Source organism: Candoia aspera, chromosome 2 (genome assembly GCF_035149785.1).
Source record: "Candoia aspera isolate rCanAsp1 chromosome 2, rCanAsp1.hap2, whole genome shotgun sequence".
Taxonomy (NCBI): Eukaryota; Metazoa; Chordata; class Lepidosauria; order Squamata; family Boidae; genus Candoia; species Candoia aspera.
The window spans coordinates 252,500,425-252,517,991 of NC_086154.1; the positions used below are offsets into that span (position 1 = coordinate 252,500,425).

The 17,567-nt window shown below is 39.6% G+C and overlaps 1 protein-coding gene across 11 annotated transcripts in view; it reads left to right on the top strand.

The window, feature by feature from the left end:
- TCF4 (transcription factor 4) overlaps positions 1–17,567 on the top strand; it is a 363,342-nt gene that overhangs the window by 331,991 nt on the left and 13,784 nt on the right. The window lies entirely within an intron of this gene.

Here is a 17,567-nt window from a genome sequence, read left to right on the forward strand (position 1 = left end):
GCATCTCTAAGATGTGTGCACTTCAACTCCCAGAATTCCCCAGCCACCAAGTTGAAGTCCACACATCTTAAGGCTGAGAAACACTGGATTAAGGTGTTAGACTAGAACTTCTGAAGCTCATATTCAAGTCTACACCCAGCCATGTAAGTTCACTGGATGACTTTCGGCTCATCACTCTCTCTCAGCCCAATCTACCCCAAGGTCAGTGGGAAAAAGTTGGAGGAGGAGAGAATGTTATGCTTGCTGCCCTGAGCTCCTGGAGAAAAGATAGGGTATAAATCTAACAAATAAATGAATACATTTGTAGCAATATGAGGGTTTAGTTCCCACTGTCTCATCTATGAGCACTATTACAGTTAAATGTGTTGTACCAGCCTTGTCTATTAATACCACTGAAGTTAATTTTAAAATGTTACTTTCTGTTTTTGGAGCAACTGCCTTCTAAAGCATACATTTTCTGCACATTATCGATTGTGCCTTTTGGAAACAAGAATCTCAACCACAGATATAACCCTAGTGAGCTGGTTAACATTGGTTCTCTTTGCACAAAACTGGAACAGGTTCTGTTCCTACATGTTAAAATAATGTCTAAATCAGAGAATCTCTAGTCCGGCCTTTCTCAACTTTTTGACCCCGGAGGAACCCTTGAAATATTTTTCAGGCCACGGGGAACTCCTGTATATTCAGGCTTAAATATAGGCCAGAAGTTACAAAATTATGATCTTCATTTCATGCGTAGGCCTGTATATAGGCATTAATAATGGTCTTAAACTAAAAATAAAGAATGGAACTTACCTCTTTAATGTGAAGTTGCCAGAATTTGAAATATTTTTAAAATAAATCGCGATTTCCCAGGGAACCTCTAGTGACCTCTCGTGAAACCCTGGTTGAGAAACCCTGATCTAGTCTGTAGGACTAAGGCCTTGTTCTTCCTTACCCTTGGTGATGATCCCATTGCTTTTCATTCATGCTTTGTTCTCCCTTCTCAAGAAATTCCACTGACTACATTGCCATTTATCCCAAGTATGCCAGAGCATTTGAACATGACCCCAGTTGTATAGCAGCTGCTCACAGAAAAGCCATTTCTGTGTGGTTTGGGGTAATATCTAAACTTTCAATGTATTAATACAGAGCAGAATGTTTAAGAAACCTAAATTCTCTCTTCTCCATTCTTGCTTCCTTCACTCAGTCTCCTAATGCCATCTACGTTTCTTGATTTAGAATAATTGGATTGTGACGGTGGGCTACAAAGCTGGTATATGCTTGTTGTGTTTTGATTTGGAGTAACAGGCTATATAATGCTAATTATGTATTTTACCTTTTCAATTTTAGAACTGTCGTACTGTGTTTGAATTCAGCTAACATGCATTATTGCAAATATCCTTCATGGTGTTATGAATCAGACAGGATAGGTAATCTTAAAAAAATAGGTAATTCAATATAGTCCATGTATCTGTAGTATATGTATAAATCAGCTTCCACTTCAACATTACTTCTTCAAGTTTGGGTTACTGAAATAACCTGCCTATTTTATTTGGACAATAAATACCTGGCAAATTTCAGCTAAAAAAATTATTCCGACAATTCTCATTTGATTGAGACATTCCATGGTATGTATGTATGTATGTATTTAAAGAAAATCAAATAACAAAAAAATTTTAGAGTGATCAAGATTTCTGACATAACCTTTTTAATATCTCTCTAGAGTGGGATGTTGTTGTTGTTGTTGTTGTTACTAATTATTGCCTGAGGATCTGAGGATGAGGGATTTTAGCTTCTCTAAAAACAATCCAAAGGGTTTATTGCTGAGCAGTTACTAGAACTAGGTTAAAACTAGAACTAGATTAAAACTAAGGCTTTTAATCACAATGTAAGGTAATAAAGAAGGGTATATTAATATCCACAGTTTGTTTAAGCAGCATCTGTTTGGATGTTTATTGAAACAAAGAAAAAAAGATACTTTGTGACATAAAAGAGTATGTTTTTATGATTCTGTAGTTCTGTTGGTCATGCTGGGTAGGAATTCTGGAATTTAAAGTCCCAACACATCTAGAAATAAGAAATGAGGGCAGGCTTCTATATAGGTATCACCCTGATACTTTTCTCAATGAAAGGCTGGAATACAAACATTAATCCATTAATTATTTTACGATACTAATACAAAATCAGCAGTCAGACATCTATGAAACTATCATGTGCTTGAATGGTCATTTTTATACTCAACAACCCAGACAAATTTGCTATGAATAACTGCTGGGGCACTTTTGACACTAATGTAATTACAAGAAAATTTTTATTTGTTTGTTTCTTTGTTTAATAAATATATATGCTGCCCATCTCACTGAACATGACTCTGGGCGGTGTACAACCAACGTTTAAAACAATGCCGCCACTGTTAAACCACTTTAAATAATTTAAAGTGAGATTGCAGGAGAAGAACATCCATCGCGCAGGATCCCCATCGGATCCCCAAGGTTGCTAGAAGAACCACATTTTCAGGGCCTTCCAAAAGGCTAACAGGGATGGGGCTAACCTCACCTTGGGGGGGATGATGTTCCGGAGGGTAAGAGCCGCAACAGAAAAGGCACATTGTCTGGGTCAGATGGAATTCTTTAGCAGATGGGACCCACAACATACCCCTCCTGCTGGACCTGATGGGACAGGTAGATGTGATCAGGTAGATTTAGCAGAAATATCAAAAGAGAATTGCTAGGTTTCATCATATCCAGATTGAAAGAACCTTTTTCCATTTATAGTCCAACTGGACAAGCTGTAAAAATAATTATTGGGTATTTATAATTTGGAGCTGTAGAAACAAAAACTCTTTTATTTCATAGAAGAAAAATAAAAATGGCAGGTAACAAGGTCTGTGGGATCACTAGGTGCCCTATTAAGGAATAGAATAATTTAATAAGGAAAATCGTAGAATCCTTTAAAAAGCAGGATGAATTATATCGATGTGCTTCCTCATGGCACCTGTCTGAAATTGTATCTAATCACTCACAATCATTACAGGTTTCGGGAATGTATGTTTTTGATCTAAATTTGGCCACCTTTAGACCATTTCGTCTGTTTTTGTATGCTAAAGATACTGTCTTGCTGATAGTTCCAGTCAATAATTATCCAATTCACCGGGCATTCTGTGGATATCTTGTTGGATTCATTTCTCTTTTTTGTATTTCTCAGATAAATAACAAAACTCATGTAAGCAGCACTGTAGAAATCTACAGGTCTGAGAGAATATAAAACATGTAATGGAGCCATTTACATTCTTATTGTTACCTAAATCTCTGTTTAGTCACAGACAGTTTGCACCTGTTCAGTTTCACTGGATATGTGGGCTGGGGAATTCTGAACAAGTATTATCAAAAATAGGGAACAACTCAGAAGATCTTGCAATAGGGACCAATTTGATATATCGCTGTGACCAGAAATTCAGATCCTGATTACCCACACACAGCATACAGACTCATGGAATACCCTCTAAGCATTTAGCACAGCTAAGGGACAGACTGAATACATCAAGAAACTGTAGCGTGGAAACAACTGGGCAAGCAAATAATGCACTTAGCATTCTGTACTGATTATTCCAACATGAGCTTTCATGGCCCAAATGCTCACTTGTCCACAGGCCTGCAACTAGGGTCGGTGTCACCTGGGGCAAACATGGATTCTGCGCCCATTTTGACACCCCCCAGCACTCATTTTGGCGCCCTTCCAGTGCGGCGCCGGGGGCACATGCCCCGCTTGCCCCCCCCCCCATTGCGGCCCTGGTTGTCCAGGTATAATAGTTCCAAGTCAGGGTTAGTGATGTAGTTGGTCTCCTAATTCATATCAGGATGAAAAGCATGGAATTTGTGGCCATTATTACTACATAATAACTACTATAGTAAAGGTAAAGGTTTCCCTTGACGTAAAGTCCAGTCGAATCCGACTCTAGGGGGCGGTGCTCATCTCCGTTTCTAAGCCTTGGAGCCGGCGTTGTCCGTAGACACTTCCGGGTCATGTGGCCAGCATGACGACTTGGAACGCCGTTACCTTCCCGCCGAAGCGGTACCTATTGATCTACTCACATTTGCATGTTTTCGAACTGCTAGGTTGGCAGGAGCTGGGATTAACAACGGGAGCTCACCCCGCCGCGCGGTTTCGAACCGCCGACCTTCCAATCGGCAGCTCAGCGGTTTAACCCACAGCGCCACCGCGTCCCCATGAATAACTACTATACTTGTTTGTTATTAAAAATGGGAAGAAAGGAACAGTTCAGTGAAGAAAGTCTTTGGAGATCATCTCTGAAAGTTAAGCGCTTTTTTCTCTAGCACTGCATTATTAAAAGATAAAGGGGGACCACTGATGTTCATAGACAGCATAAGTGCATTCTGAAAATAGTTTGCCTCTAGTCTGAGGTTCACCATTGAGAAAGGTACTTTTGCAGGATCCCCATTTCATCTCCCTCCACCCCACCCATGAATTGGGCCATGTATTGGGTACAGATTCTGTTCCTTTTTACCGGTTGCTGACTGTTCACCAATGTTTGGATTGCAATGTACCCTTCCTTACCTGTAATCTATCAGGAGACATATTCAGTGCCCTTGGATATGTATAATTTTAAGCTTTGGGGGAATCCTGCCACATACATCATATCATATTTAAATAATACTGCCTTTAATGTAGAAATCTGGCTCTATTAAAAGCCAGATCTGTGACTTGCAATTATTCTTGTATATCTGCTCTCAATCAAGGACGAAAAGGAGGGGGTCTTGCTCTCGCATTCTCTGTCCCTCCCTCCCTCCCTTTGGTAACTTTTTTTTTTTTTGCTTTGCTTTGCATATGTTAAACTGATGCAACATGCACCCAGGGCATCACTTCAGAGAGAGTTGTTCCATAAATATATACTTCCCTTATGTACTTATATGCCAGATGTAGCTGAAGAAAGGCCGGGGAGGGGGAGGGGAACCTTAGAAAAGTCTGCTCTGCATATATCGCATTCATGGAAATATATGACTGATGAATTTGACTTCCTGCAAAAACAGAACAGGTATTTGAGACCTATTGGCAGCTTTTGAGACATTTGTTTGCTTTGGTTATTGAATGTTGATACCACAAATAAAGCATGAAGCTTTATTGCTGTTGAAGGTGTTTTCTGCTTATATGAAATTCATAAAATAATAAATGAACCCAAGGCAAATGTACACCTTAATATGGAAACCTCAGGACCAAAAGGAGATGTTGGAAATTGCCCCTCCCCTCCCTAAACACCACCAAAGCTGCTTTACAAATGCCACTCTTTCTTTCTCCTAATGGAGGAAAATGAAGTTCTTAGTAATTCACAGCGTTATTCCCTGTCTGAAACTGTAACTTGTGAGAAAGCATCAGGGCTGCTATTTTCTTTATGGAAAACTGCTCTGAATTTTGAAGTAAAAACACAAGAACAAAGGAAATAGTTTTTGAGTAGAGTCAGTCTTAAGTTAGCCTTTGACCATTTGATACATTCCATGCTGAAAAGGAAGTTGAATGGGGGGGAAAATCAAGGAGGACACTGGTAATGTTTTCCACATTTGAATTTTAATACATGAAACAGGCTATAAAACTTTGGCCAGCTGCAGTAAATAAAGTAGCCGTGGGAGGTATGGACCGGAAGCTTGTTCAGAATGGGCTGGCGGGAGTTTCTTTGCCCACTGTACACCTTCCTTTGTCAGCTGTAGACCTCTTGGTTAAGGGAGGAGAAATATATCAAAAGTAACTTGAATTTTTGCCCAGATTTATAAGTTAGTTTACAGAAAGATTTCTTGTCAAATAACCAACACAAGTCCAACAAAGCCAGTATGCTGCACTTCATTACTCAGTAACAAAGACAACAACAGGAAGAAAAATACATGAAAGAGAATAAAAAGAATGATGCCTTTGACCTAACTTCTCAAAGTTGGAATAGGAAGCCAACTTGCCCACAGGCCTTTTCCCTTTTTGTCCATCATACCCCACCCCACTATCTTACATATCTTCTCTTCCAAAGTAGAAACCCTGAATGCCTGAAAGGGACTCTCAGATCAGCCAGTCCAGTCCTCTGCTTGGTGCAGTTTTCCACAAAGAGTCCCTGGTAGATGGCCATCGACCCCATTTGAAAATGTCTGAAGAAGGTTGCATCGTATTTGCAGCTAGATTGTCCCTCTCCTTAATAGCTCTTACCATCAGGAAATTCCTTCTGATCTCCTTTATTTTCATTTAACCTGTTGGTCTTTGTCCTGTCTCAGTTTCAGTAGAGGACAGGACTTATCCCTCTTGCACATAACAACCTTTTAGTTATTTATAGACCTTTATCATGTCTCCCCTCGATCCTCTTTTTCAAACTAAACTCCTTTAGCTGTTTATCGTAGGACTGGGATTTCAGGCCTTTTCTCTTCCTGATCTTTCTTCATAAGCCTCCTCAGAACGATGCAGATGATATTTTTTTTAAAAATGTTCAAAATGTTGCCATCCCACCACAGTATCATAACCTCATAACATATCATAAGTTCACAGTATTTGGTAGCTCCCCCAAAGAAACCTACGGAGAGGCATTGTTTTTGTGGGTACAGGGACAGGAAGGGAGGAATTCATTGCATGTTGCCCTCTGCTTGTGCAATCTTGGATTTCATATTTAATTCTCAATAATGTTAATCCCAACTTTAACCCAACTCTAAGAATTGGTAACTTTTCTTGTTGTTTCTTCTGCTAATTACATAGATTATAAGCTCTTTTGGAAAGCAGTGTTTTTTTTTTTTTTGCTGCTCAAACTGTAAAATATGTTTCCTACATTGGTAGTTATGTTTTCCTAATACTTTATTCAACTGAAAGGAAGGCTCTTTTTTTTTCCTCCAGAAGATAATTTCTATCTCATCTTTCTTTCTTTTTCCTTTTTTTTGGGGGGGGGGGATTACTTCCTTTTTATCTAACTACAGCAAGAATAAATGATAGTGCTGCAGTTCTGAGCCAGGCATTCTTTAACCTCCGTAATAGAGTCATTTCTCGGATTTCAGCGAGACTATTAAATTATGGCTTATTCTTGTTAGCAGCCTTTAACTCATATTTACTTGCACTACCATTCAAAGGATTGCAAGACTAATTACTAGCCATAGGCTCATTCCTGTAACAGGCCTTGTTCCAATGACAGGCTTCCCTGAAAGAAAGCAGCTAACTGGTTCCCAGAAACATCTAGTTTATAGCTGGTGAGCTTCCAGGACTGTGGATTTTATCTTTTTCCACACTCCACATAAAATGGAATAGGTAATTCTGATAGCTTCTTCCCCCATTATTCAGAGAACATCTCTGAACAGCTAGGACTATAAATGATCACCTTGCTCACTTTTTATCAGTTTGACCTGAGTCAGTATACCACCTGTCCAATCTCCAACCACTAACACATTGCCATCCAATCACATAGTGACTCTGATGCGTGCTATGCGTGCAACCCATTGTGCAGTCTTTTGTTCATAGAGGTCAGGATGGCTGATTGCATAGTGTCATTGAAATAATGTCTTTAGGAAGTTAAACGTAACTGACACCTACAGAACTTAACCTTGAAACCGATCACTGAAAACAACTAAATCACAATATTGGCAGGAAAACTCAAAACTCAATTAATTAAGATCCCATTGCGTGTCTGTTACAGTCTTCTTCAGGGTTGTTGAAGAAGTCTGTTTGCATTGCATGACCAACTCCAGCAACCCCAGCTTGATCAGGGATGGTGGGGGAAGCAAGGTGGGGTAAGTGACATCCCATGCATCATAATGTTATTGCACAAGTGATGTAAGTTACATATTATACATCATTCACATCATGATATGACTGACACAAACTACAGAATCCATGTCATTTGCATAATGATGTACATGACACCACCATAGCTCTACTGAAAACTATGCCTGGAGGAAGCTATTCCGGGAACAGCCAGTCCGGACAAATGAAAATATTTTTACCTGATATCTAAAAGCCAACATGCACCAGCTATATATGTAGTAGCATACTGAAACATCTTCTCAAAAAGTCCAATATTTTTTTCTGCTGTCCACCTAACTCAGAAGTTGAGGGTGCACAGAGTATAATTGTTGAATTAGATTCTAATAATTGGACGTTTACAGGGGGCAAATCATCTTTCAGAGAACTGAAGACTATAACAGCCTCCTTTCAGATCCCCTCCAGAGTGTCAAATTGTAATTTTGAGTATGACAGAAAACAAAATTTAGGGGATACATCCAGATAAATTTAGTAGAGTTCTCAGATCTAAAGTCTCCCTTCATTTGCAACCCCCCATCCCAAAATTGGGTCCAGACCAATGGAAAATAATTCATAAAACTTCATGGAGAATGGAAAGTCAGTGAAAGTTTGCGAAAGTCCATTACTTTCTTACTGCATTTTAGGAGCCATTCTGGGATGCTGTGAATAGAATTCCTTCTGTTTATGGAAGAACATCCTTAAATCTAACCTGCTTTCAAGCTAGTATTTAAACTGCTGTTAATTTGCCTACCTCTTTAATATGACAGTATAAGGGAAAACCACATGGTTGTAGACACATTTTATTTAAACTTCTACGTTAGATTAATTCATAATTCACCCTTAGGAAATAGAGTAGCAGTTTAAGAAGCAGGCTGGGGATAGGTTGGCACTTGTATCCAAATCAAAAGAAGAAAATAATTTAAAATTATTTTAAAGGCTGTTTCTTCACTAAATTAATATAAGAGTCTCCTTACATATCCTATTTAGCATTATCATAACAATACAAGTAGTTATTGTAATCATGCTGCTTTTTTATTAAAAAAAGGTTTCTTTCACAAAAGGGGAAGCATCTTACTACAATGAATATTTTAAAGCGACTGCCGCAAATCATTTCACATGTTTAAGGATTACCTAATGTAGTTAGTATTACTAATTCTGTGTAATTATATCATACACTTAAGATCATTTTTTGAAGGCTTGTGTTGATGCTTGGGGAAGAGGGGAAATCCAATCATTATTTTAAAAGAAAGACACTTAAAATCCTAATACAGTGATTTCATTCATTTGAAATGACCTAATTAGGTGCATTGTTAAAATACTAGTATTCCATTTCCGAGTTTTAATTTCTCACTAGCCCATGTTCTGTGCTTTTCTCCACATGGATGGGTCTGTTGTACAGCTGGGTGTGTGAAAGTTATTGGGGGATGGATGCCTCTGAGTAACATTTCTTCAGCAGTATGCTGATGTCTGCTTCCCCTGCAGAATAGATGAGAAACAGCTGGCTTTTGCTTAAACGTCTGAATCTCAAGGTGTAGAGGTGAGGTCACCATTCAACAGGTGCTTAGAAACAAGTGGGGAATAAAGCAAGAGAAATGTGCTGAGATGCAAGGATAATCTGGCCAACTATGTAATTTCACAATTTATTTTTATTCAGTGATCTTTATCGATGGGTCATTACTTATAGCTAAATACTAATATTCCTAACCTTGTTGCTTTTCGGATCTTGAACATCTCCTGATTTCACCAGTATATAGAACGAATAATTACCCCTGTAGGCAGAACATTGCTGACCTCATTGTACTGACAGTAGAAAAGCTATCTCCTACAATAGTTTTCCTCACTTCTTCAAACACAACAGTTGTTGCAACCTGTGTGCTATCCAGAGCGTGCCAGAATACCCCATTAATATGTTCTTGGAGCACAGGAAATGAATGGTAACAGTAGACTGAGGAAGCTCATTCCATAAGATATTGTCCCGAAAGACAAAGCTCTCCTCAAACGTATTAAAACATTACAAAACTGTACGTTTGCTGTCTATAGACTCAGAGGAAATGCATCTCCTCCCGTGGATTATTAACATCTGTTTGTCCAGTAGGGACTGCAGCTTAGCATTGTTATTTTTTGCATTTCCAGAAGAAAATTGGTTTGGGAAAGTTGGCTCTTGTCATTGAGTTGATTTGCAGTGCCAAATAAAACATCCTTTTACTTGGAGCTCACAGGTCTGTGTTGAGCAATATTAGTAATAATAATAATAGATTACCCCAGGCCACCCCCCCACCCCCCCACCCCCGTCTTAAATACAGAACAGAAAGAGTGTGGAGAAACACATGGAGTAGTGCCCTACTTTCTCTTAAGAGCATGCACGAATACAAGAATCACTCCCCACCCCCCATTTATAGCTGGTCTCTGCCTAGATTTAAGACGTGGCATTCTACCTCGCTCCCTCTCAGGAGCTAAACTTCTGCTTTGCCAGTTTTGAGCTAGGTCTACGCAGATTTTGCATATGACCACTACTTGCAGAATGTATTTTCATAAGCTTTTTAAAAAGCTGCTTATAACTCTGCGGTACTTTTCTGTATTAAAAGAAAACTCTTAAACTTTTCTCTTTTTCTTGATTTAATGCTGCTCTCAGTGACTCACACTCCCCCCCCCCATTACAATGAAGTCCTTTCTTTTGCTTTTGATCTTATTTATAGCTTAGCCACCAGTCATATGGAAACTATTACTGTATAGCATGGAGATGAAAGACTTTCAGTTCAGTTAAATAAGAGTGAATAATTTGAACCAACAACATGCACACAGAGTGTGAGAACCTGACTTTGGTGAGGTGTCTTTCATTGTTCTCTTATTACTTATTGGAAGTTTATAAGGCCTTTAGACAAAACCTGCTTTCCACTCAGCTTACGTGTTTGGACAGGTCTTGGGTTCTTGTAATATGCTTCATCTTACTCCTGCCCTTTTTTCCTTTCCTTGTTCATTATTATGTCTACTTGGATTTTGTTATAAATTGTTGTTAAGTGGGTATGCATAGGAATCTTCCATCATTCTCTCTGCGTAGCTGTATTCTCCAAAATATGAATCATTGCTTTTGTAATAAGTTATCAAACCAACGTGCCTCCCCAATCCTTAGAAACTGTATCAGTCCCCCATGCCATAGCCATGCGCGTGTATGCTGAGATACAGAGTTTGAATCAGTAACCCATGTTTTGTTACACTGACCCAGGGTGTCTGGCACACATAAACCTGATTGTGAGAAATTGTAGTTACCTTTCTGTGCAAGAGGTTACAATCTTCCTTCTGCAGGCCTAATTTTGGCAACCGCTATGAAGGTTGCCAAGTTCCTAGTGGTAACTATGGTGTATGGAAGTCAGTTGGTACTCGCTTTTCAGTATTATTTGTTTCAGGTTTGGTTGTACTTTAAATTTTGAATCTGTGTTATATTGGCCTGGGATGGTAAATAAAGGAAGAAAGATAAGGTTTAGACTAGCAAACCTCTTTTTACATAAATTAGTCACATCTTCTGCAGCATGTATTACAGTGCTGTTTACATAAGAAACTCAGAAGTGCTCTTTACATAAGAAGCTCACTACCTACGGAGTAAGGCTGGTTGACATCATCTCCTTTGATTGATAGTGGCATAATTGCAATTTTTTTTTCCAATGGATTCTGAATATGGAAATCAGGAGGAAACCAACAGAAAAAGCCTACTTCAGCAGTTTTGGCAGAAAATGCACATTTTGCTAGTTATCATTGAAAGTGCAATAACAACTTTCTTTTGTTGCACCTCGAGATGTTTTTTTCTCCTATCCCCCCTCCCCTCAAATCCCGCTTTGGTTCTTAGCAGTGGTGGATTTCAGGACAAAAGAGCCTGTGGCTTCAGTGGTTTAGTGGGTTTTAAGCATTTCTCTTCACAGAATCTTTGGTTTTAAAAAAAACTGACTAAAAATGGGAAATGTCCCTCAATAAACAAGCTGTGCTCACAAATATACATTCTTTCGGCCTGACCAGCAAGGTGACGTGTTTCTCAGTGTTTGCTCATGTATTTTGCATTCAGAATCTTTTAAGATGCATTATTGTGCAACGTTGTCTAGGTCAGCCTTGAAAATCACTCAGATTGCCTATATTATGTTGGAACAAGAGGGCAATAAACAAGGTTTTGTTTTGAAAATGAAATATAATACAGAATAAAATGGATTACTCAAAACATGCCAGTCTTAGAAAGATGCTAGAGAAGGCTGGTTAAGTAAACTTAGCTGTTCCTTAAAAACTCTTTTACAATATAGTTTTTTCCGCCTATTTCCTTTCCTTGTATCTATTTCTGTTCTGTCTTACCCTCCTTGAATATGTCAGACAGGCTGAAACTTAAAACATTGCCAGTCTATTGATTATAACTGCTAGAAATCCATTCTGAATTCTCTATTACCGCAGTTCCTCTCAGAAGCAAGTCATATGGTAGGTAGGCATAAGATCGGAGCCTCAAGCTGTGATATTATGGATGATTATTTTGAATTAAACCCCATTAATCTTGATGGAGCTTATTAGACATACATAGGATTGAATTCACAAGCTTTGAGTTGTACTGTATAACTGTGTTGTGCACTCAGTAAGTGGATGTTGCCTTATTTTCCTTGGTTGAGAATGCCAAATTCCAAGGATACTCCCGTTTTCTCCCATTTGCTTTCTTTTGAGAACTGGTTTTAATTCTCAGATTACATCACAAAAGTAAGAATACTTCTGAAGTTCTCTCAGAATGAAAGAGTTAACTTTAAGCAATAGCAGAGTACACTCCTCATAACTTCATAAGAAACCTTCCATTGTTTTAATTTTTTACAGCTTTTATCTGCTGCCCACAATTCACAAACTTCAGAGTGCCCATCTGGGTGTAATAAACGTTAACATTTGGACGAGTATTTCCTACCACTTTTAAAGATGCACTTTTAGGACTAAATATTTTTTTTTCCACTTTAGAGCAAATAAGCTTCTTTCTTTTGATATAACAGATAACAGGCAGAGTAACTGAAACTGGAATCTAGCACTCTGACATTGTCAGGTATAATTGATATTTCACGGGGAGATTACAATTCAAAGACACCAAAACAGTCTTCTGTTTCAATGGGTGTCTAATTACAGTGAGAATGCATCAACTTTCGTTCCATGTTTACTGGGGGAAAATGATCTCATCTATCAAATATGTATACTAAAAGCTAATGTGAATAAGCTTCTTGTGCTTCCTTGAACAGATGTAGTCTACAAGCAGAGGACAGAGACGTAGCCATGTCAATACTTTGTGTAAGGAAAATCCACATTCAAGAAGAAATCCAAGCCAAATAAACCTGGAGAAAATAATCTGTCTGCTTAAGTAGTAGTGGTTTAGTTGGACTTAAGCATACATAGCATGTTCTTGATTGCTCCAAAATTCAGCTTCAGAGCCCTCCCTTCTACTCTGGATCTGGGAATCCAGATTACCTGACAAGGACAAAGACAGAAGATAAGGGACGGAGGGTAGGCAGACTACAGGTTGTCAGGTCCTTGCCTGAAAGGTTCTGTTCAGCATACTGAACCATTGAGTGATGCTGTAGCTGCTACATCTTTTATGCTATTGTTCCACCAGTGGTAAAGACATCACATATTGATTGATTGATTGATTGATTGATTGATTGATTGATTGATTGATCAAATTTAGCCACCGCCCATCTCCCCTAAAAGAGGGACTCTGGGCGGTTTACAATAAAATCAAGTGCAAAATATAAACATTAAAATCTCATAAAACAGTTATAATAAAATACAGTAAATAAATAGAATCCAAGAAAGGTATAAAATCCAGGCTGGTGGGAGGGACTCTAGGGTGCAAGCCATCCCCAAGAATGGTTATTCACTTTCCTGCCCCAGGCGAGACGGCAGAAGCAGGTCTTCAGGGCCTTCTGGAAGGTCAGGAGTGAGGGGGCCTGCCTCACCTCTGGGGGCAGGATATTCCAGAGGGCGGGGGCCACTACAGAGAAGGCCCGTTTCCTGGACCCCGCCAGATGAAATTCTCTTATGGACGGGGTTCGCAACATGCCCTCTTTTGGATGATCGGGTGGGGCGGGTCGATGTAATGGGGATGAGACGGTCCCTCAGGTAACCTGGCCCTATGCCATGTAGGGCTTTAAAGGTAATAACCAACACCTTGAATTGGACCCAGAAGCAAACTGGCACCCAGTGCAGCTCGCGCAGCAACGGTGTTATATGTGCCGACTTAGGGGCACCAAAAATAGCCCATGCGGCTGCATTCTGGACCAGCTGAAGCTTCCGGATACTCTTCAAGGGTAGCCCCATGTAGAGCGCATTGCAGTAACATATGCACTAGTCCAGAGCCTAGAGGCAGTCACAAGTCAATTCTCCCTTGAAGCATTTTTTACTGATCATTTTTCAAAGCGTGCAAAGCTCTACTTGATAATACCAAAAGCCACTGAGAGATGCTGAAACATGGCTGCTGCTTCTCCCATTCACTGACTTGAGAACTTTAACGCAGGGAAGCTGTCATCTAGGTTTTCAGACTCCATAAACCAAAGAACAGAGAGTCAGCCAAGAGTTGTTCAAGCAAAGGATGCCCATTCATTCTTGTTGCCCACAAGCAAAGTGGCCATCATCTTCATTCACAACCAAAGTGGTTCTTCTAAAGGTAATCCCCTTTTGGTGTCATTCCTTTGGTGATGAAGCTGCCTGATAGTGGACCTCTTTATGTCAAGTTCTAAGGAGTTAGTACAGGCTAGTTATTATCTAGCCAGACATTATTGCTGGGGGGAAGAATCATCCTTCCAACAGTAATCCATTTTTGCTTTACATAGCATCCCTCCAGCCTTTCAGGCTTGCACGTAGTACAGCTTTCTGGAATAGGAAAGGTTGTGTTCCTTTCTCTAAGCTGTGTTCATCTACACCTAAACATTCTAAGGGCCTTGGGCAGCACTCTTTCTACTCTGTTCATTTTCAGTGGTTTCACACAGCAACAGCAGCATCTGGATCCTTCATGTTGAGAGCTTTTCTGACCGTAATTTTGTTTATTTTCAGCTGAGCTTTCTTTTCATTAGACTATTTTATTTTTCGTGCTTTGTTTGAAAGAAAAAGAGGCTACATATTATAATACTACTAGTTTCAGGCTTTGTAGTGAGTGTCTCTTCCTTATTTCATGCATTAGAAGTTGGCAAAGAAAAATATATTAACAATGTAATCCAATTTACTTAGAGATAAGTCTTACAGTCTTCAATACAGGTAGGCCCATTCAGAATGGTATTTACTAATAGTCCTCTTCATGAGATTTTCAGTGTACAAAGTTTGAGGTTCTTATCTCTTCTTGCTTTTATTACACACAATCTGATGAGAAAGGTTATAAAGCAGGTTAGCTTGGGCTATTTGCCTAAAGCCATTCTAGTTCAGACTGTATATTACCCTTAATAAGGGGATATGTGGTTTTTCTTATTTCAAAGCATAATCCAGACTGGAACCTCTTGTTGTTGTTGGTTTTTTTTTAATCTATTGGCAGTCCCAAACAAAATCTGCTCACCTTTGTACCTGGAATTTGCAGATAAAGAGGATCTGCCATGGAAGCAAATAGGAAATTACAAGAAAGATTGGTACCACAATAAAAGGGAGCAAAAGTTTTTAAAATCCCCCTCCCCCCAATTCTGCAATTGTTTTTGAGTAAGAAAATATATATAAAAGTAACTGCTCATAAGCTATTTAAGGGAACATTTAGTTTATCCCTGGTGTAGTTTGACCTGCAGTGATCCTCACAGCTGAGTAGTTTTCATGTTGTCCTTTGTAACCAAGGAAGAAAAGGGTTCTTGTGACATCTTAATGACCAAGAAACAAATTTGAAACTAAGTCTGCTGAGCCAAATCAAGTGCTGTAACTCAGTATTCCTCACTACAAGGCCCATGAGCCAGAAGGGCCACTCAGTTCCCACAGCTTCAGCTCTACATTGCCAGCCCCTCTTCCTTTCTGACTTTCTCTCCAATATGTGTACTGCCTTTCTCCCTTCCTCCCCTTGCCATCCCAGCACTGGCATAGTTATGTATGCAAATGCCCCTAATTGTCAGTCTTACTTTCCTTTGCTGGGCATTTGATTGGGCAAAACTGACACTGCTGAGCCAACTCCAGCTGTGCTGAAGTTAGAGTTAATAAACAGGTGGGAATTTAGAAAATAGGGGGAAGTAAAAGGAAGCTTACCTGTCAGCCTCACTGTTCTTCTTCCTCTACAGTACATAACAAGTGGCCTGAGATGTCCCCCAGCAAAGCTTCAGAGGGCCTTCCACTCAAGTTCATAACTGAGGCAGGCAGTTGAGCTAGTGTGTATCAGAAAAAAGGATTCCTTTTGGTTGATAGGACTGCCAGCAAGGACCAAAAGAAATGGGAGTGTTACGAAACTGTAGACCAAGGAGGAGAATGGAATTTTGTTCTGAACGGTGTTTAACTTACGACCAACCACTTGCATCTGGGAACAATGCAAATCATGATACTCGTGATTTTAAAAAAGGTGGTGGTGATGGTAAAGATTTGCCTAAGTTCAGCTCAGCTCACGCGACCGTGTGGATATGTCCATGTAGTTTAGTTGGCAACAATGAAGTAGTCTTTGCCATTGCCTTCTTCGGAGATGTTTTCAACTTCCTAGTCTTTCCTGTAGCCCTAGGATTTCTTGACTGATTTCCATCCAAGCACTAACCAGGTTTTACTCTGCTTCACTTTTTAGGATCAGCTCAGGTCAGCAAAGCACTGTTACCTAGTTGGGCAATTCAAATTAGGTGAATTCCAATAAGTCTGGAAGAATTTTTTAAATCTCTCTAGAGATACCATTTGGAGAGCCAGTTTGATGTAGTGGTTAAGGCATCAGGCTAGAAACTGGGAGACTCTGAGTTAGTCCTGCCTTAGGCACAAAGCCAGCTGGGTGACCGTGGGCCAGTCATTCTCTCTCAGCCCTAGGAAGGAGGCAATGGCAAACCACTTCCAAAAAACACCTTGCCAAGAAAAATGCAGGGACTAGTCCAGGCAGTCATCAGGAGTCAAAAATTGACTCAAAGGCACCATACACATACCCCAGGGATAACATTTAGCTGAGAATGTCCTGAAATGAGGCAAAGGAGTTAGTTAATTCTGGGAAAGAAGAAAGGTCCTAGAATCACAGTCAGAGAGGAAATCTGCAGAAGCACCAAGTCACTTTTCCAGCATTAGCATTGGAAAGTTATCAGCTGGCAGGTGAAAGGATAGCCATCGTCAGGGCCTGACAGACTGACTCAGCATAAAGCTGATTTGTATGTAGACAAATAGTACCAGAGCAGGACTGCATGAATTCCTTTACATCAGCTGGGCTTGCCATTATTATTTGCCATCACTGAAATTTCACCAGGAATAAATTGGGCTCTTAACATCTGGAAGCCTTCAAGGCCTACAATAAGCAGTTTGATCATGGCCAGGCTGACCTTTGGACTGTACTCAGACTACATGGAAATAGAGCAATCAACACTTGGCAAAACATATCTATTACTTAAAACAGGAGCTAAGTAAGTCAGGTGTTCTTCTCCTTCTGTGGCTTTGTGGATACATTTGCTCATCACGTGGTTGAAGAAATTGTCATATAAAACAATCTTAGTAAGATTCATCTCTTCCTTCACTGTTGTAGTAAATATGCTTCCCACTGTTCATCTCATTTGTTGATAATATATTTTATTTATTTACTTCTTATTTACAGGTCTTATGGGCCACTCCATTCAAATGACTCTGAATGGCCTACAAATCCATAATCTGGATCAAAATATATACATAAAAATCAAAGATTAAAATCTAGA